The 21,264-nt window shown below is 44.6% G+C and overlaps 1 protein-coding gene across 3 annotated transcripts in view; it reads left to right on the forward strand.

Annotated features, from left to right (window-relative positions):
- Positions 1–12,050, forward strand: part of DISC1 (DISC1 scaffold protein) — a 311,857-nt gene extending 299,807 nt beyond the window's left edge. Inside the window, exons 17-19 of one of the 3 annotated variants that reach the window (XR_008316745.1) lie at positions 8,046–8,192; positions 9,760–9,951; positions 11,010–12,050. The gene's annotated coding sequence lies outside the window, so the exon portion shown is untranslated. The remainder of the gene's footprint in view (positions 1–8,045; positions 8,193–9,759; positions 9,952–11,009) is intronic. The other 2 variants (XR_008316749.1, XR_008316750.1) reach the window with 2 other exon arrangements.
- Positions 12,051–21,264: the final 9,214 nt, after the last annotated feature.

Below are 21,264 nucleotides of genomic sequence, written 5' to 3' on the forward strand. Positions count from 1 at the left end.
TAGCATTTATATAGTAGCTTATTGTGTTCAAAGCACTTCACATACACTCTCTCAGTAAGCTATACAACAAACCTATGAAGTGGGTTAGAATTATTATTATACCTGTATTGAGAGGGATGGAGATAAGGTTGAGAGATAACAGCTTGCCTAAGGCCTCCAGTGAGTACACTGCGGAGAGGGGAATTTCCCCCGATTCACACACAGCTCAGAACTCTCAGCCACTAGATTCTGCTAGCTCTCCCATTCAACTTTCATAGGGAATTATATAATTTGCATAGGGAAAATATAGAATGGCATCTAACTGTAGCCATGAACAAAGGTCTCTTCTTTTTGAATTTCCTGCATATGCTTCATCTGGGAAGCAGAATCATGCCAAGGAACATAACATGTGTATCAGCTTGCATTTGGTCTCTGTAAGTCTTCAGTGTTCTCAGAACCCTAGGAAAGCCTATCACCCTGCAGTTCTTTGGTCCCACTGTGCTCAAAGGAGCAACAATATAGTGCCTCCATTCTGGGCTGCTTGTTGCTCATGTTCCTGAAGCCAAATTTAAATAACAAGTTCCTTCTGAAAATACCTCCTTTCTTTTCATGCACCCGGACAAAGCTTCCTTTAGAAAATGTTTGCAGACACGGTATGTCAAGATGAAGAATGGTTTCTGTGAAGAAAGTACATTTATATCAATTATTAATATATAAGGTCGGTACATACAAAATAGCCACTATGCAGAGAGACTTTAAATTGTACCCTGTGGCAGTTGTCTCTCCATACAGCATTATTGGGCGGGTTTACGCATAGTGCAGCAAGTAAGGTTGCTGTGAACCACCAGTTCCCAGAGTGCATACAGGAGCTCGACTTGCGGTGTTGGGAAGGCTATGCCAACAATGGACATGTCATCCAAATCTGCCAGTGTCAGCATATTCTACCGTACTTGCAGTTCCCAACCTGACATCTGTAACCAAGATTTAAAGTTAGTTACAGATGACAGGTTCAGAACTGCAAGTAGGGTAGTATCAGAGGTGCACCTAGGTAATTTTGGAACCTGGACCTAAAAGCCTTTGGAGGCCCCCTCCCCTGCAAATTAAGCATCATCATGCTCAGCCAGGTGACCACACCACCCGGGACAGACTAAGGAGGATTTGGAGGCCCCAGGGGCTGTGGAGGCTCTGGACTTCGGCCCCGAAGTCCAGGGATAAGAGCGTTTCTGGGTAGAATATGCCAATGTTGGCAGGTTTGGGTGACCTGCCAGTGTCGGCAGAGTCTTTCTGACATCCACAAGCAGGCTCTCACACTCCAGGAACTGGCACTTTGTGGCAATCTTACTTGCTGCATTATGTGTGAACCTGCCCATAGTGATTGGGGTTTTTTCTCTGTAGCTTGAGGGATTGTGTGTTGACAGAATTTTGTCTGAAGCAACCTCTCCCTCCAGTGGCAGTGGCACAGTTGCATTGCAGTGGCATGGCTAAAGGCTTCCAAATCCAGATGGTGAGCCGCTGCATGCACATTGCTTGTCACAAGGTGAGAGTTACCACCGAGAACCTGTCCCTCAGCCTTCGGTGTGCGTTCAAAAACTCATAAATAAATGCAGGCTTTAGTGTCAGTCACAACATGACCTTGGGAAGGTAATATAGAAAGATATTCCCCAGAGAAGCTATTCAACAAAAGCCATGAAAAATGTATGCCATTTCAAAAACCAGAGCCATTATGAACACCCACATCGGTTGGAGAAAGAACAGCTCTTCCTCTTTTATAAATATTATTGAAATGTCATGTTCACAAACCTGAAATTCCATTCTTTCTAGCACTGAAGCTGTGCTTAAAAACAAACAAACAAACAAACAAACAAACAAACAAACAAACATCAAAGTGCCCATTCACCAATGTTCAGGTCATTTTAAGTCAAAGAAGGTCACAACCCCAATAACATATTAGAACATGATTATGCAGTTACAGCAAGTCTAATGCAAATGTTTGCATTAGAGCTTTGAGTGTTAGCCAATAGTTCCTCCAGTATAAAGGCTGCTTGATCCATGGGCGTCACTTTTTCAGCATTGCAAGAAATTTCAGCATTGCAAGAAATAACATTCTATTGTAGGAAAACATCCTCCCCTTTCTCTTATGGTGAGAAACATGTCGTCGTCATCGTCATCATCATCATCTCCCCCACGAAAGGCTTGGCTTTGAAAATCCTCAAGAGCTTCTTTTCCTCTGTAGATTTTCCTGATGTGTCAGTCACCAAGGCATGGAAGGTTGTGCTCTCTCACGCCAGGGTAACTTGACCATATGGAACAGCCTTCCAAGGGATTTTACTACTCCAAGTGCAGATGTGTGCTCAAATGCAATGGTGGCTGTTGAATTTTGGAGTTGGTGGCACTGTACATGATGTCCATTTGCTACGTGAACATGTCCTGTGTTATGCCTGTAGCATGTGCTGCTTTGGCCCTCACTGGGCAAAGAGCCCCCTTTTAAAGCAATGGGAGGGCAACTGTCCACATTCAGCCCCAACACAGTGCCTTTTCCTGTGGCTGTTGCTGGAGTCCCTCTTTTGCTGCTGCTGTTCCTTTTATCTTTATTGTGAAACCTTTTGGGCAAAGGAGCCATTCTCTCACATATTTTGTTATGTAAGTTGCTTTGAGAACGTATTGTTAGTGTATAACATTTTAAATAATGGCTTAATATAATATGATTCACCACGAGTGAATAACTGCAGCCATCCCCATCCCACTTCAAAATCATAGCAATGAAATCACCAAGAGCTGCTTCGGATGAGCGTCTGTTGGCTCGTGTGTTGAGGGTGGGGATGCAGCAAGAAGGTGCCTGCCTGATGTCAGTAAAGAATATCCTGACATGCTGTTGGGATGTCATCTGAATCGCCCCTCTACACACATACTCCAAAACCCTGTTTAAACAGGATGAATACTCACAACGTGCTACATGTACTTTTGAATACAGAACGTTTTCCTCAGGCAGGGTGCAGTTAAAAAGGGGGAGACAGATGTTTCTGGGATATGACATAGCATGTAGCCCAATTTGTGGTCTGTTTCATTCTCAGGGTGGCAGTTAGGGATGTGCAAACATGTTCAATATCAAACCAGTTTCTTATTGAACTGGTTTGGTTTGAAGGCTCAATGTCAAGCCAAACACCCCTGGTGGTGGTGGTGGGGTTTGGTTCAATGCCGAGCCAACCCCACTGACCTGTTTGGGGGGGGGGGGTGGTGGTGTTCAATTTTTTTAAAAAAATAATAATTATTATTTTTACTCATCCCCTTCAGGGGCTTCTCTGAGGCCACGGGAGGGTCTCCAGAGGTTCCTCCTGCCCCGCTGGCCTCCATTATGCCTTAAATTGCCTGGTTAGGGCAGTCTTCGTCCCATTCCAGGCCTTTCCCCCATTGTGGTGACCATTTTGGAGGCTGCCACGCATGCTCAATGGGCCCAGCCCATGACCCAGGCCATGCAGAGGCCCATTACGCATGTGCGGCGGCCTCCAGAATGGCTGATGTGATGGGGGGCGGAAAGGGCCAAAGACTGACCAAATTGGGTGATTTAAGGCATAATGGAGACCAGTGGGGGGAGGGGGGGACCTCTGAGGACCCCCTGCCCATGGCCTTGGAGAAGCTGCCGCCTCCCCCCCCCCAAGGGGATAAGTAAAAAAAAAAACTGAATCAAACTGGAGTGGGTTTCCAAGAGGGGCAAAACCGCACTGGCCTGGTCCTGAACTCAACCGGCCCAGCTAGTTTTGTGCATAATCCTAATGGCAGTAAACTGCAACCCGTGCCTTATTTATTTGTTTAAACATTTCTATTCAGCCTTTTGCCCAGGCAGCTCTCCAAATGTGTTTACATAAGAGATCAATAAATAACATCAAAATAAAGTGATAGAACAATACAATATTCGCTTGTATTAAATGCCTCAAGTATTATTACATTCAGGCATGCTGAGCCAGAAAACCAAATTAGGAGCATTATCCTATGCACATCTACACAGAAATAAGTTCCATTATTTTCAAGAGGGCTTTCTCCCAGATAACTGTGCTGTCAGAGTCCTACTTTGAAAATACAAAAAATAGCAGTTATCAGATTCCATCTCTTTAATCAATGTTCTTAACTAACCCAAGATAAGGATTGATTTGAGTCAGGGCTTGCTAGGAATTTGATCCCTCAAATACAGAAGACATCCAAAGATGTCTATCCTGGAAATGGGGGAAGAAAAATTCTGGAGGCTGCTGTTAGTAAGTGGTGTTCAGGATTTGCCCAAATTTCTTTGCATTACTGAGTATTCTCAGCTCCATCTTTTGGCCCTTGGAAATAGGACATAATCCACTCACTGGGAGGCAAGTGCCAGAACACTTCCCAGAAACTTCACCCAATGGCTAATTGGCTATGATCCTTATAGGGATCACTATTGGGTGAAGCTTCGAATTCAAGGGCCAAGAGAAAACAGAACTTGGAGAAGTATGAATGGCCAATAGGAGGAACGGGGCCTGCTCAGATGATAACCTGCCTGCCTTATTAGATGCAGGGGGGAGGGATGTGGGCATGCCTTTCTCCCCACACCCATTGTGCCATCTCACTGCTTGTTAATCGTGTCTGTGGGGGGGGGGTATGTGCAGAGGTTCACCTAGGTAATTTTGGGGCCTGGATCTAAAGGCCTTTGCTCCCCCCCCACTGCAATTTAAGCATCATCCCCCTAGACACACCATGACACACGCAGTATTTTTAACACGTGGGTTCTTGAGGGCCCAAACAGCAACTGAACTCACAAGAATGTAAGAATATAAAACAGGTATATTTATGCAAATATGCATTAGCAGATACTTTTCAATACACAACTTAACATATTCCCATCCCACATATTTCTTTCACCACCCCACAGGTCATAATCACACTCGGCCGCAGGGGCAGTGCAGGCCAGCAGCAACTACAACTACACCACCCAGGACAGACTAAAGAGGAACCGGGGGTCCCCAAGGGGTGTGGAGACCCTGGACTTCAGCCCCAAAGTCCAGGGGTAAGAGTGCCTCTGGGTGGATGGGTGTGTCTGAATTGTTCAATCTCATGCAGAGGTGCTCCTATCCCTGGACTTCGGGGCCGAAGGCCAGGGCCTCCACAGCCTCTGGGGGCCCCCAAATCCTCTTTAGTCTGTCCAGGGTGGTGTGGTCACCTGTTCAAGCATGATGATGCTTAATTTGCAGGGGAGGGCGGGCCCTCCAAAGGCCTTTAGGTCCAGGCTCCAAAATTACCTAGGTACACCTCTGATCTCATGCCTCTCAATACGCAGATTAAATACACCTCTAAAGTAGCATCTGAAGTATCAATCAGGCAGCGGTAGGATGGTGCATGAGATGTGTGTGCTCATGCTCTGCCTCCATACCTTTGAGAGGGCCAGTAGACATATCATCTGAATCAATCCAACAAGGTCATCATGCAATTCTCTCTGCAAACACTAGTAGTCTGAGAGGAAGACAAAAATGAGAAGAACAACATGATTGCTTAGTGGAATGACTCTATGCTTTAGTCCCCTCCCACGCAGTGCTGGAGCCTGAAGGCAAGACTACACATCAATGGGGGAAACCATGCCTTTGGTTAATGCAGTGACTGCTCATACAGAATGGCCTTTTTCTTTGCTGTCAGAGAGGTCTGTACAGCCAATAATGGAGGAGCCTTGCTCAGTACTATGTGTGGCAAATTGGTCATCTCAATTTCCCAGCAGTGTTCTCAGTGCAGCTGACTCCAGGCATTTTGTCTTGATGACCTGCAGCTATATGTGGATTGTTGTCAGTGAAAAACCAGGCCTCCTCTCATGCGCCCATGTATTCATGAACATATGAGGGAGGAGTGGGATTACACCCACTGGCTGTGTTCTGGATGCTGACTTACTCTAAAACACAGGCTCTCTTCTCACAGTTCCCTCCACCCCATGCATGTAGTGAATGCATGATGTGGGAGTGGGATAGGCTCACCGGCCACACCCCTGAGGCTGCACATTTAGTGGTGTACCTGTGAAGGCTCCATTCCTCACTAAGGTCAACTGTACAGCCACCAGGGTTGGGGTGGAGTGGCCGGTGGGCAAGTCTTACTCCCACCGTATGTATTCCCAAAATGCTTGGAGTGATGGGGAGTGTGAGAAGAGGGCTTGTGGTTGAAGAAATGTCAGCTGATGCAATAGTTCTCTTTGTGGTATTATATATATGGTAGCTGAATAACTTATGCACATCATTACTTCATGTCGGAATCATCAGATGATGAACATACATGTATAATTACACCCTGAAGGCTGGCTGTGCTCTCTCATGTTTGCATATGCTGAATTAGGAAGTTGTCTCTAAGCATTTTGAGAATACCACGAGAGCCAGTGTGGTGTAGTGGTTAGAGTGCTGGACTAGGACCAGGGAGACCTGAGTTCAAATCCCCATTCAGCCATGAGACTAGCTGGGTGACTCTTGGCCAGTCACTTCTCTCTCAGCCTAACCTACTTCACAGGATTGTTGTTGTGAGGAGAAACTCAAGTATGTAGTACACCGCTCTGGGCTCCTTGGAGGAAGAGCGGGATATTAGGGGTGTGCATTTTGGAATTTTCTTGTTTTGATTTATATCCGAATCGAAACACCCCTGTTTTGTTTTGTACCCAAATTTTCTGAATCCAAATCAGCCCTGTTTTGTTTTGTAGCCGAATTTTCCGAATCAGAATCTGAATCGATTTGGATTTTTAAAAAGGGTCCCAGGGCAAAAAGAGTGGGTGGTGGTGGTAGCATCCAATGGTGGACGCTAGCAGCCAAATTTCAAAGGAATTAGGCAAAGGGCTGATCTTTTGTGAATTTTTAAAGTTTACACATCTTTAAGAATTTCCCCATAGGGAATAATGGAGATTCCAGCAAATGTATCACTTCAAATCAAGGGGAAAGGGATGACCCAGAGCAGAGTGTGGTGGGTAGTAGTGCCCAATGGGGGCAAGGAAACTTCCAGAATTATTTCAAAGAAATTGGGGAAAGGGCTGATCTTTTGTTATTTGATGAAGTTTACGTGTCTAAGATTTCTCCCATAGGGAATAATGGAGGTTTAGGTTTCAGCAGCCCCATAATTCCACTTGGGGGGCACTGGGGTTGCCCAGAGTGAGGGGTTGTGTAGTGCACATAGGGTGACAACCACCCCTATACCCACAAGCCTGTGGGGTACTGGGTTTTATTGTTTCTGAGGTGTTCATTGTAGATTCTCTGGTAGCATATGAGATTTTCAGTGAAAAACACGAATCCACTCTCATATGCTACCAGAAAATCTACACTCAGAACACCACAGAATCAACAGAACCCAGCACCCCATGGGTTAGCAATCCTTCCCCTGGCCAATGTGGGGTCAGTAAAGAGTGGCAAGAAGCAAAAGAGCCAATGGGGAACAAGGAGGGAATTGTCAGCAGGTCAGCCCATGATTTAGGTCACCTATCAGAAAGCTGGAAGGGTGGGAAATTCAAAGAGATGTCAAACACAAAATGGAGACTGACTCAGAGATCACCACAAAATGGAGGTCCGAAACAACAAAACGTTTTGTAGCCGAAACAGGGACGTTTTGTTTTGTATACAAAACTTTTGGATCTGGAAAATGGGTGTTTTGTTTTGTCTACAAAACACCCAAAACAGGCTGTTTTGGGTACAAAACGTTTTGTATCCGAAACGTTTCGCACATCCCTACGGGATATAAATGTATAATAATAATAATAATAATAATAATAATAATAATAATAATAATAATAATAACAACAACAATAACAACAACAACAACAACGGAGGCATAGCATGTATTTTTAAAACCGCTATTTCCATGTTGGCCTGCATTAGACTGCTAGGTCACAATGACCAAAGATGATGTGACTCACTCTGGTTTTCAGGCAGCCTGTCAAATCTCACTCTTGTGGTCACATCTCTGATGATAATTTTACCGTCTTCTCTGGCAACTCCTCTCATTTGCACCTTTTTGAAGCCCGTTTACTAGAACCTGTGTTTGCAACTTTGCTGCATTTAAATGTCATTTCTGTTATTCATTCCTTCCACCCTCAGCCCCCCTCTCCCCAGGCATGTTCTTTTATGCAAAGGCTTCAGGAGTGTGGCCTCATTAAAGCCAATAACAGAAGTGGATGGCATATGAAGGTGCTGACAGCAGAGGCAGCAGAATTGTGTGAAGCCAACAAGAACACAGAGGGAATGGTGTGTTAACGCTGTGCAGAAGGCAGCATGCATTGATATGAAATGCAATAAATCACCTGATTGGAGAAGTGGATTAGATTTAATCCCCACTTAGTTTCTTCAAGCCTGACAAAATAGCAGGCTTTTGTTTCTTAGTAGGCTTCAGGTCACCCCCTTTGTGTCTCTCTTTTGATGCATTAATTTGTTCCCTAACTCCTTGTTTATGCAATGTGGGTGAAGAGCTGTCTGGATGCAGGTAAAATGACTCCTCAGAGTCTCGGCTGTCTTGATGACAAAGCAAGGAGAATATTCCTTCTTAGAGTGAGTCATACTGGATGTGAAGACACATCACATGCTTGGTATATTCGGAAAAGCCAAGGGAGGAAGCTTTGCAGCTCGATTTCAGACATACTTGCTCAGAAAGAAGCCCCACTGGATTCATTAGGACTTATGTATGCTCTACATCCTAACCATGTTGATTCAAAAGTAAATCCCATTGATTCCAGTGGGCCTTACTCACAAGTAATTGCACATAGTTTTGCTGATTAGGCTCCTTCCTATGATCTTTCCCTCCCCTCACTGGCCCATCATTCAAGTAAAGCCAAAATATTAGTGTTTTTATTTATTTTATTTACCACATGATACAAATATGATTTAAAATATGATAAAAATATGATAAATTAGTGTATTCAGTACCAAACTACATGCTCCAAAATATGCAAAATGGCCTTTTCTGTACTGTGCCTCTTCAGAGTGCAGGAAATGCAGACTGAATTAGTATCTCCCACCCCACCCCACACCAACTGGGAGAGCTCCTTTGTTATAAGTGTCATAAGTAACTGGATGATAGCCAGAAGTTCAACAGGTGACGAATTCCCAAAATAGAAACAATGGGAGGATTCACACAACCACCTGTAAGTACTTTCAAAGTAGGTATGAGAGGAACCAGAGGTCACGAGGAGCCCACGTGCCTGTCGGGCATAGTGCCTGAACCTGCCCAAGTCCAGCTCCCAGTCCTGTTTACCCACTTCCACCTTAGATTTTACTGACTTTGTCAAGCCAACTTAAAATTAGGGATTCAATTCAATGCAGAAAGTCAGTAAAATCTAAGGCAAAGTGGGTAACCAGGATTGGGAACCAGATTTGGGTAGGTTCAGATATCACACCTGATGGGACTGTGTGCTCCTCATGACCTCCAGTTCATCTCATACCTGCTTTGTCATCCACTGTGACAGGGCCAGCAGTCACTCATCTGTCATGCAGCTGTTAAAGGCACATGAGCTCTGCCAGGGGAAAAATGGCAACATGAACGGCATTTCTGTGAACAGACACACCATAAACAAGCATCCCATGTATCTGTATGTATACTCTATTCATAACAGCCACCAAAAAGCACTTGACTTGAGTTGCTGTGGTATTTCAAATAATCTTCTAATTAATCAACTATTAGCTAATCAGTTAAAAAGCAGAGAGGTAATTCAAACAAAAGCAACTTTAATCAGCTGATGACATCTCCCCACCTTCTTTAATCAGCTTTAATTGGGTTTGCTCTTTATTCACAGTGATTAAAGGTTCCTTTCCTTTTAAGCTTCCAGGAGATCACTCAGCAAAGCCCTTCATGATCAGACAAATGAAGCTATACCAGCATTCACCTGAGTCACCAAGCGATAGATTTATGCCAGTCTAAGTGCCTATCTGAAAAAAGAAATGGATCCCGATCAAGAGTGAAACCAGGGTACTTAAGGTGCATCACCTCATACAAACTCTTTCCTTGGAGGAGGTAGGGCTTCCAGCCTCATTTGCATAGATATCTTCTCAGAGGTGCTCTTACCCCTGGACTTCAGGGCTGAAGTTCAGGGTCTCCATATCCTCTGGGCCCCCCCCCCCAATCCTTTTTAGTCTGCCCCAGGTGGTGTAGTTTTGTTAAAAATACTGTGGGTGGAGGGCTCCAAAAGGCTTTAGGTCCAGGCTCCAAAATGAACTAGGTGAACTTCTGTATCCTCTTACTAAATGGGAAATGCCAAAGCTTTCCTTTACTGTTGCAAAGAGCACATCTGTCTGTTGAAAAACATCCTTTTAAAACAGTCAGTCCCACAAAACGTGCAAAAGTTTCCAACAAAACTTACATAACAGAGCCTCCTCCTCAACTCTCAGATGAGCTCTTCCTCGTTCCTCCCCACAATCCAATTAATAGTTCTAGAAGCGAAATATGTGCTTGAGAGGCTATGACTTTGTCAAGGGGACTTCACAAAGGCTGCAGTACAGGGCAGACACTGCATTCTGGAGAAAGGGCTATGTCTTAGTGATTACTAGAGAGCCAATATTCCAAGAAGTCAAAAGCAGGCCGCCACCCCCCATATCTGAGGTGCTGTGGTAAGCCGCCACTCTGTGCACCATGTACCAGTCTCTTCACTCAAAATGCACAGAGAACACTGTGCACCTGAATTTCCCTCCTCCATCTCCCCTCATCTGGCAGCTGCTGCCCCCGCTCCTCCTCTTTGGACTTGTCCTATTCCCTGCCTTTTGAGAACTGGGGAACAGGATGAAGGAAATGTGGAAAACCAGGTCACTCTACTCCTCTATGCTTCTTTCCACTCCATTTCCCACTCCCTGCCTTTTCAAGAGGGAGGAACCAGGGTGCACAGGAAGAGGAAAGATCCTGGCAGTGATACGCCACTGCTGGGTACTATATTTACCTGAATCCAAAACTAGTCCCTCCCCCTCCAAAGTTTTTTGATATTAGAAATTGGGAGGTCAACTTAAATTCAGAGTCCTGTTCCTTTTGAATAAATGCAGGTATAACCTGTATTTAACTTCTGCTTTTTATTTTAAATTTAGAGTCATCTTCTATTTGGATAAATACAGTAAGATGCGGCAGTCAGTGGAGGCAGTTGAAGGGCGTCCCCCACACGTGTTGCCTGAGGCAGCCACCTCACCATTCCTCCCTAGCAGGCCAGCCCTGGACAAAGCAGAATGAGGAGTTGGTGTGGACTTTACAACTTTAAGCTGCAGGGGAGGGGGGAAATACCATTTTTGAATCCTGCTCCTTTTTTTTTAACCTCCTCCAAGTATAACAAAAACACATCAAGGAGAAAGGTTCTTGTCCAATCCACTCCCTACCATGCCAGTTTTTTTTATTTGCAGATTGTTTAAAACACAACATTCAAAAGTGTTATCACCCACCTGAGGTGGTACAGCCTGTTCTGCTACTTCAGAACTCCACCACCTCACCCCTACCTCATTGTGCTGCCTATGGAGACCAGGCCGGGGCAGGCTTCCTGGAGGTCTGCCAGCAGCTCCATTCAGCAGCAGCAACTCCCAAAGAAAGTGAAAGAGTTGAAGCTAAGAGCACATTGCTGCAGTCGCAAAATGTCAGATCAGCCACCACTAGATCCCTGTGCTTATAACTAAGAGACCAGAGCTATAACCAGTAGACCCTCAGGTCTGGTCTACTGCTGGCACCAACCAAGTAAGGGCATCATCACCTATTGTTGGGACCCTGGGCCAGTATGTCAGCACTCAGGAGAACCCCCTTTACTGTGGCAAAGACCTGCGGAGGGGTCTTTGTGCTACGTCCTGAAAGTGCCAGAGGAGCCAGTAAGGCAGAAGATGGAAGAGGTTTTCAAAAGCAAGTGGAACAAACTGGGGAGCTGCCCTTCATAACTAGCAGGACTGCACCATGGAACTGAGCCTGAGCAATTCCGTATCATATATGCAAACACAAAATTATTTTTTTTTTTTTACTATCTCCTTTAAGAGATTATTCACACATGCATGTTCATCACTTGGCACCTTACAGCTCAATGACTCAAAACTGAATGTGTGAACAACTTCCATTAAAAGTGTTGAGTTGGAGGGGATATTAAAGTTCTGACCAGAGTGTTTGATCTGTAATGTTTTTTCCATACATATAAATCATCATTTGATGTTGCTCACCACTGAGTGAGGGACATGCATGTGTGCGTGAAGGTGCCCTAGCAGGAGAAAACAGCAAGGGTTAAGCCTGTCAAGGATGAGAAATGCAGGTCAACAGACAGCTGGATGATTTGATCTGCAGGAAAAGATTTGCATCGGGTAGATCAGTCTAGTGATAGTCTACTTTGGCTAATACAAGCTACAAAACTGACCCAATAGTTAATGAGATAAGAAGCTTTGGTTCAGTGTTGCCTTCCTCCTGTAGAGTGTCAACCTCTTTCTCTAAATATTTGGATGAGCCAGTCACCCATTAGCCACAGAATCATATAATTACATTGGATGCAGTTTTTAAACAGATGGCTGCAATGTTTCGGTTTACAGCATAACATATTTTCATATACTTCTTCCATGACATCAGATTCAGCACATCAAGATGAAGGCCCTCTTTTCCCACTGGGAGCATGGCCAGGCCCACAGCACCCAGCTCAAACCAGCCAGCTTCAGAAATGAACATTAAAAGCAACAGCAACAAAGGCAGTGCTTAAATCATGGCAAGTAGCAGTGAGAAACAAGCCCCTCTAGAGTTCAAATGAGATACAAGAGAAGCTTTTTAAAAGGTCTGAATGCTGGAAAGGGGTTTGATCTTGACTGAAAGCACATTGCAATCTAAATGAACTACAAAGGCAAAAGGATTCGGCTGGCCCAGATTGAATTTATTAAAAACAGCTTCAGGGTTCAGCGTCAAGTATCTTTGTTGGCAATCTCCCATTTAAAAATAAAAAAGAATAGGGGCCCCGATACTAATTTCACACCAGCTGGAAGCAAAATGAGAAGGGAGGCTCTGCTGAAGTGCACCAAGTTACAAGAGCTTAAAATTGAGATCTAATTTACAGTTGGGTGCTCAGCAAAGCTAAGGCCCTTTCTGGCTAGTTGTGTGGCAAACCGGTCATCTGATTGCACCATTTTGCAGCTAAAATGATTCAGAGTGCACACTGAGGGGAATAATGTTGCTATTTGTCCTGACACAAACTCAAATTAGTCTTGAGCAGATAATGGAGAAGTGGTTGCAAGAAGGCTTCACCACAGTGGGGGAAAATGCAAACCACATTTGTTCTGCCAGTACTTGGGGAAGCTTTGCAACGGATCATTAAATGTAGGTTGATTTTAAGCGCCAGCAGTCTGGTTCCATCTTGGTTCAAGTGCAACCCTTCCCTTTTGTACAGGCCTTGCTTACCCCAAAATGCTTTGGCACTTATATTACCAGAGACTTAGAGCTCTTTCAAATGATGCTATATTGCAGTTTGAGCATTGATTGATTGATTAAGTGCCATCAAGTTGGTGTCGACTCTTAGCGATCACATAGATGGATTCTCTCCAGGATGATCTGTCTTCAACTTGGCCTTTCAGGTCTCTCAGTGGTGCGTTCATTGCTGTTGTAATCGAGTCCATCCACCTTGCTGCTGGTCATCCTCCTCTTTCCTTTCCTTCAACTTTTCCCGGCATTATGGACTTCTCGAGGGAGCTGGATCTTCACATAATGTGTCCGAAGTATGATAGTTTGGGCCTGGTCATTTGTGCCTTGAGTGAAAATTCTGGATGGATTTGTTCTATGATCCATTTGTTTGTTTTCCTGGCTGTCCATGGTATCTTCCAAAGTCTTCAGCACCAAAGTTCAAAAGCATCAATGCTTTTTCTATCTTGCTTCTTCAGATCTTGCTTCTATCTTGCGTCTATCTTGCTTCTTCAGTTTGAGCATAAACAACAATAAAAGATCAAATGGGAAATCCACACTGTGTTCAAGGATGTTATGTACAGTGGTCCCTCGACTTACGAAGATAATCCGTTCCGAACGCACGTTCGTAGGTCGAAATTTTCGTAAGTCGAAAAGCGCATCCACGGAGGTCCGGAAACATTCATAAGTCGAGGAAACCGCATCTAAAAATTCGTAGGTCAAGGAAGCCGCATCTAAACCGGCAACGACTTCTGGTATTTTTTGTCGTTCGTAAGTCGAAATCTTCCGATGTCGAGTACTTCGTAAGTCGAGGGACCACTGTAATATTCTTGCTGGCAATCTGCAGCAATTTGTAAAGCAACTGAGAGACAACTGTGGTTTTTCAAAATCCTTTTATTCTAATTTTGGGGGAAACAATTGTTTAAGGATTGCCACAGACTGCAAGCAGACAACACTAAGAACATTATGGGATGCTTGAACATAGTGTGGATTTCCTGTTTTATTTTTCATTGTAATTTGCACACAAGGGATACATCAATGTCTGGAAGAGCCCTTACCCCATCTGAAAGGGAGTTCCCAATTAATTAAAACTATATAAGCTTAGCATAATATAATGCATTGCATACTCTTAGAATAATTAAGATCTCATCTGGGCTGAATAGATGAGATTAATAGAATAGGATGGAGTTCCCTGTACACAGCCCTCAAACCCAAACCCTGCAATCCAAAACTGACTGTGAGGAGCTCCAAAAGGATCTTTCCAAACTGGGTGAGTGGGTGACAGAGTGGCAAATGCAGTTCAGTGTTGGCAGGTGTAACGTGGTGCACACTGGGACAAAACTGCCAACTTCAAGTATACGCTGATGGGATTTGAGCTGTCGGTGACTGACCAGGAGAGGGATCTTGGGGTTGTGATGGATAGCTTGTTGAGAGTATCGACTCAATGTGCGGCAGCTGTGAAAAAGGCCAATTCCATGCTAGGGATCACTAGGAAGGGGATTGAAAATAGAACGGCTAATATTATAATACCCTTATACAAAACAATGGTGCGGCCACTCTTGGAGTACTGTGTACAATTCCGGACACCATATCTAAAAAAGGACATTGTAGAACTGGAAAAGGTGCAGAAGAGGGCAACCTGTTCCAGGTTCTTTAAAGACGCATCTGTTCACCCAGGCTTTTAATTAATATTGTTTTAATGGTTTTAATGCTGTTTTAAAATATTGTTTTAAAAAATTAAATTGTTGTAATGTTTTAAACTTTTTGTTTTTGTTTTAACTAATGTTTTACTTTCTGTTTATATTTGGTTTTAAACTGCCCAGAGACATAAGTTTTGGGTGGTATAAAAATATGTTAAACAAACAAACAAACAAAAAAACAAACCAAGATGATCAGGGGCCTAAAGCACCTTTCCTATGAGGCAAGGCTACAACAACTGTGGCTATTTAGTTTAGAAAAATGATGTCTGCAGGGAGACATGATAGAGGTCTCTAAAATAATGCATGGTGTGGAGAAAGTCTCCCTCTCGCATAACTCTAGACCCAGGGGTCATCCCATGAAACTGATTGCCAGGAAATCTAGGACCAACAAACTGAAGTACTTTTTCACACAACGCATAATCAACTTGTGGAATTCTCTGCCATAAGATGTTGTGACCACCAACAACCTGGAAGGCTTTAAGAGAGTTTTGGATAACTCCATGGAGGAGAGATCTATCATCAGCTACTAGTTGGAGGGCTAAAGGCCACCTCCGGCCTTAAAGTCAGGATGCTTCTGAGTACCAGTTGCAGGGGAGTAACAGCAGGAGAAAGGGCATGTCCTCAACTCCTGTCTATGGCTTCCAGCGGCATCTGGTGGGCCACTGTGTGAAAGGATGCTGGACTAGATGGGCCTTGGGCCTGATCCAGCAAGGCTGTTCTTATGTTCTTATTACACAGCAACAACCCTGGAAAGAGGCAATCTGTGAATCTCTATTCACTTATTGAACTACTCCTCATTCTACTATAGGAAAATCACCTTTTGAACTACTGAGAGGACCCAAAACTACCACCAAACTTACTCAATGGCAAAAACTGATGGGGCTTTCCTTGCCATCTCACCCTGAGGATGCAGAGATTCATGGTAAAGGAGAAACAACGAAAAATATAAATTGTATGTGTTGGGAATTCTCTCTGGTAAGAGATACCCTTCTATTACAGCAGAGTGCACTCACTGAGGCACAACACAGCGGAGTCTGCCTAGGCATGCATGTATGCTGAGAGTGAAAGAAACTTGGAGCCAGTTCAGTTCATCATTTCAAATCAATATAAGGAGACTTTATTGGAGAACTCCATTCTAGATAGTAAAGTGGAGAGATAGGATCTCTAATCTAGCTAGCTAGCTGGATGCAGAGAGATGGTTTCTGCATCTCTGCGCACATGGTGCAGGGAGAGAGGAGCGTGCGTGTTGCAAGGGTAGAAGAAAGGGAAGAGGAAGGGGCAGGAAGTAAGTAAGTCCCTGAGAGCAGTAATCTACATATCAAAGGGATAGTGTCAGAGCAGTAGAGAAGGGATGACAGATGTCTTGACCCCTCTAGCCCTCTGACTCACTAGTCTGTTCCCCTCTGTCATTGAGACATGAGACAGTGCAGAGTCCTTCACTTCCAACAGTATGTAGATTAGAAAGGGTGTGAAACAGTGAACATTTCAGGTGGGGGACTTTGAGTACGACTGCCTTATAAGGTGAGAATGGAGTGTTCTCAATATTCTGGACCAAAACAAATAATCAAAATATGTGAGTATTCTATCCTATTGGATGATGGAAAGAAATAGAACAGTTCAAGACTTTCCAGCATGCATACTATGAGAAGAGGGAAGGCAGTCTGATCTCAAAAGCGGAACCGAAGAGGAATTTGATCTTGCCTCCAGTTTTGACCTCACAGATGAGGCTGATGAAAGTGATGAACAATCCTCAGTAATCCAAAGAACAAACAGCTTGTGTGCCAGAGAACCCAAGACTTAGGAGAAGTGGGCCTGACAGGAGACCACCTAAAAGACTTCAAGACTTTGCCATTAACTTTTAAATCAGTTCAGTTTTTGGTTGTCATACAGGCGCGGGGGGATGTGTTGAATTATATCCAATAATCTTTTGCAGTTTGTTTGTTTGTTTGTTTGGACATTTGTCCCAGGGGTGATACAGTAGAGATGGTGTGTGTGTGTGTGTGTGTGTGTAGAAGTTAGAAAGTAAAAGGGAGGGAAAGGAGAATGAGAAAATGGGGTTGTTGCTGAATAAACATTTAGTTAAATCTGCATAAGATTTCCATGTATGTATGAGGGAAACAGTTATATAAAAGGTGTCCATGCTATTCATCCACATTTAAATCCAGTTTGCTGGTGCCAGGAATAGAATCCAAAATATTGTATATTCCAAGTTCCTCTATAAACTCATGCACTAGGGCAGCAATTGTATGACACAAATAGCTGATGAATAATTGCTGGCTATTGGAAGGCCATAAATACTGTGCATTCCACACACTCTCTCCATATATTCTCCAAGGGATGTCAGTCAATAACCTCAGTCGATGTAATACCCAATTCAGGAAACCAGCTACATTTCCTTTGTGGCCTTTGCCCTCTATTCAGTCGTACTCAGACAGCATTGTGGTCTTTATGTGGCAGATTCTTTTCATATGTGTTGCTGTATCTGGATATAAGAGAAAACCGCAGTGTAGAAATCACCTTTGCCGATATGGTGGAGACTTTTAAATTATGTATCTTTGTACTTCTGCTGTCTCCAACTGTTGACTTGGTCTTGGTGGGTACAGCAAAACAAACTTTAGTTTAACTGGAGCGGGGCTACAACTCAGTGGCACAGGACGTGTTTTGCATGCATAAGATCACAAGATCAGTAATTGGAATTTCAATTTTTAAAAGATCATAGGAACATAGGAAGGAAACTGCATTTTACTGAGTCATCTAGCTCAGTATTGTCTACATGGGATTATCAACGTTGGGTCCCCAGATGTTATTGGACTTCAACTCCCATAATCCCCAGCCACAGAGGCCTTTGGTTGGGGATTATGGGAGTTGAAGTCCAATAACATCTGAGGACCCAATGCTGAGAATCCCTGGTCTACACTGACTGGCTGCAACTCTCCAAGGTTTCAGGCAGGTCTTTCCCAGCCTAACTGGAGATACCATGAATTCAACTCTGGACTTTCTACATGCAAAGCAGGTGCTCTACCACTGAGCTCATCTCATCTCTCAGGTAATAGGCATCGGAAAAACCTCTGCCTGATCTTGGGTAGCCATTGCCAGTCAGAATAGATAGCACTGGACTAAAGAGATTCAAATGCTCTGACTGAATGGGAGACCGCTGCATTTCTTCATGTTCTTGGACATATCCATATCCCACCTCCAGAGCCTATTGGTGAATCAAAAAATAAAATATTCTTGCTTGTGCTTTGGATTGGCTCATAGCACAGCCTTCCTAAGCACTCAAAAGCTCAACATTTGTCATAACATGGGAATTCTTGAGCCAGAAACAAGCACGAGGATCATAATTTGGGTTTCTGTAAGAGCTTCTGTGGCCACTTAGATTATATAGCAAAGACAGATGATAGGCAGTAAATAATGGACAGATAATTTGTTTAGCACTGGGGCATGTGGGAAATGCATCATGCACAAATCCCCATTACACAGCAAGGACCTGTTAGGGATGCAGACCATCCAAGCAGATCAGCTGCAGATGACAGGAGAATTAATAAGGGTGTTCAAACCAGAACCTTTCATATTACTTGCCATGATGAGCTGGCTCATCAGTGGCTCATGTACTGAGGGCAGGAACATGGTGATAATGTCCTACCTGGATGAAGGATGATCCAACGCACTGTCAGGGCATCCTTTAATCACGTGAGAGGGGCATAGATCCAAATCACCCATCGACACATGCTACAAAACCCTGTTTATATCTGGACTAGTTTGGATGATACTGTTCCAGCCTATGGGATTAGGAAAGGGAAACAATATCTGGTCAGACTGTCTTCCATAAACATCCCTGTGCCCTCCTGTCTTGGCTCTTTATTGTGTGGGGATGGGCTGTTCATCCAAATGACCACACAGTGGCTGTTCAGATGAACAGCTCACTTCCATGTGATAAAGGGAAATACCAGGAGGGCACTGGGACATCCACAGATGACCTGATGGGTGTTCAAAACATGTGGGCAGGTAGGGTCTTGTCTGAGCTGACCACCTATTGGGCTTGAATCTGATTATTCTGCTACTGCCAGTGCCAGGACATGTGTTCTGATTCTTCTTTTCCCTTCACTTCATGCAGTAGTGGGGGAAATTACATTGGGTTGTATAAACAGGAAAGGGCTCTATAGGTTCTTGTCTCCAGAGAAACTCTGTTTTAAGTCACTGAGGCCATTCACACAATCAAAATCTGTGTTCTGCCTGGGTTTAGGAGCTGTGTATACTCCCAGTGTTTGGTTGTGTGGAAGCAAAGTAGGAGGAAAACCTGGGTAGAAGTGATTGGGGTTATTCTCACAAGCAGCAAAAATCGGGCTAGGAGAGCCTAGCCCGATTTTTGCTGCTCGTGTAAACCAACAGGCTCGCAGGCAAGCCCGGTGGCTTACAAGCAGCTAGCCCGCTTTTGTAGCCCTCCCCTAAGCCCAGGTTTGCGGAGCAAGCGCTCCACAAACCCCAGCTTCCCGATCGTGAGTAGCCATGGTGCGGCTCCGCGCCATGGTTACTCACGAGTAGACCCCCGGAGGGGAGGCAAAAAGCCACGTCTCAGCTCTGGGGGTCTCCCCAGTATGCTCTGCGTGCTCGTGAAGGGCATACTGGAGCTTCCGGGGGCCGTGTGGCCCCTAAGCTCCCTAGCCCCCACCAGTTATGATCCGGCCGCCCAGGGCTCCCTCACTCCCCGCGCACCCTTCTAAACCGGGTCTCACTGATTGTGAGACCTGGCTCGTTGTATGGAAGCAAGGTAAAAGGAAAAGCTACCCAGGTTTTCCTCCTACCTTGCTTCCACACAATGAGGCTATTCTCACGTGCACTGGAAACTGGGCTAAGGGAGCCCAGCCTGGTTTCCAGTGCACGTGTGAACCGCTGGGAGCCGTGCAGCTCCCAGCAGCAAGCCCACTTAATTCCTTCACTTAAACGAGGTTAGCGGAGTGAATGCTCCGCTAACCCCATTTTTCTGATTGTGTACTGCCGCCGCACAGCTCCATACCACAATGACTCAGAAGGAGACCCCCAGCCAGGAGGCTACTACAGTACAAGCCTCCTAGCATCGGACGGCTCCCCAGCATGTCCCGTGCACTCAGGCAGGGCATGCTGGGACTTCTGGGGGTCAGGAGGCCCCCGATCCACGCCACCCCTATTGGCTCCGTGATGGAGCCAGTAATTGTGTGGGCGGCCACCCAGGGCAAGCTGTGTACTTGTGTGTGGGGAGGGCAGGTCAAGCCCATTCTCCCCGCAACCCTGCTTCAGGCTCTCCACGTTACTTGTGTGGACAGCCTTAATCACGTTGACCCAGGTTTCCCCCCTACCTTGCTTCCGCACAACCAAAAATTGAAAGCACACACAGCTCCCAAACCTGGTAGAACAGTTTTTGATTGTGTGAATGACTTCATTGTTTTATTGTAAGTATCTAACTGAACATTTACTGGAACACTAGATTTCTTTTTATTCTGGTTGTGATAAAAATTTATGCTGGAAGCTGCCTTGAGAGTTTTATTAAATGGAATGGTGAAATATAAAAGTTTTAAAATAAACTCCAGTAAGTAATACATAAATAAATGCAAAGCCAGGACGATTTCACCACAATATATGGGGTGGGAGTGAAAACATGCTCTCATTACACCAACATAGCTTTTCAGGGACTGTTTTGCACCACTTGTTTTCCCCAGGATGGGCCTTGGATGGAGCAAATGGGCAACAGCTGCTACTGCCTGCAGTGGCCGTGCCTCTGACTGAGGCATCACTTCTGGGTTTGGTCTTGGGAATGCCAGCTGTGCCGCAAGAAAGTTGCACTAACTGTCCCGCAATGTTATGATGTCTGGACAGAATGCAAATCTACATACCAGTAAATCTATGCTAGAGACTTTGCGTAGGCGCCTCAAGTCACTTTATTCAAATTGCACATTTATCTTATGTTGTGCTTCTCACATTGCTCATTATTCCTGTACTGATTTTTGCGTAGGGGTGCTGCAAATTCATCAACGATACAGGAGAGACTAATGGAAAATGAGGGACTAATCAAGGCTGGAGGGAAAATACACACACTCTACAGAATAGCAACAGCTTTTTTGGTGTGTGTGTGTGTGTGTGTGTGTGTGAAAGAGACAGAGACAGAGACAGAGAGAGACACGGAGAGATCAGAACATACAGCACACTGCTTTGTTTTGTTTCCAGCAATCTGGCTGCTAGCCACATACAAAATGTGGGCTATGACATTCTATGG

Source organism: Hemicordylus capensis, chromosome 1 (genome assembly GCF_027244095.1).
Source record: "Hemicordylus capensis ecotype Gifberg chromosome 1, rHemCap1.1.pri, whole genome shotgun sequence".
NCBI classification, from domain to species: Eukaryota; Metazoa; Chordata; class Lepidosauria; order Squamata; family Cordylidae; genus Hemicordylus; species Hemicordylus capensis.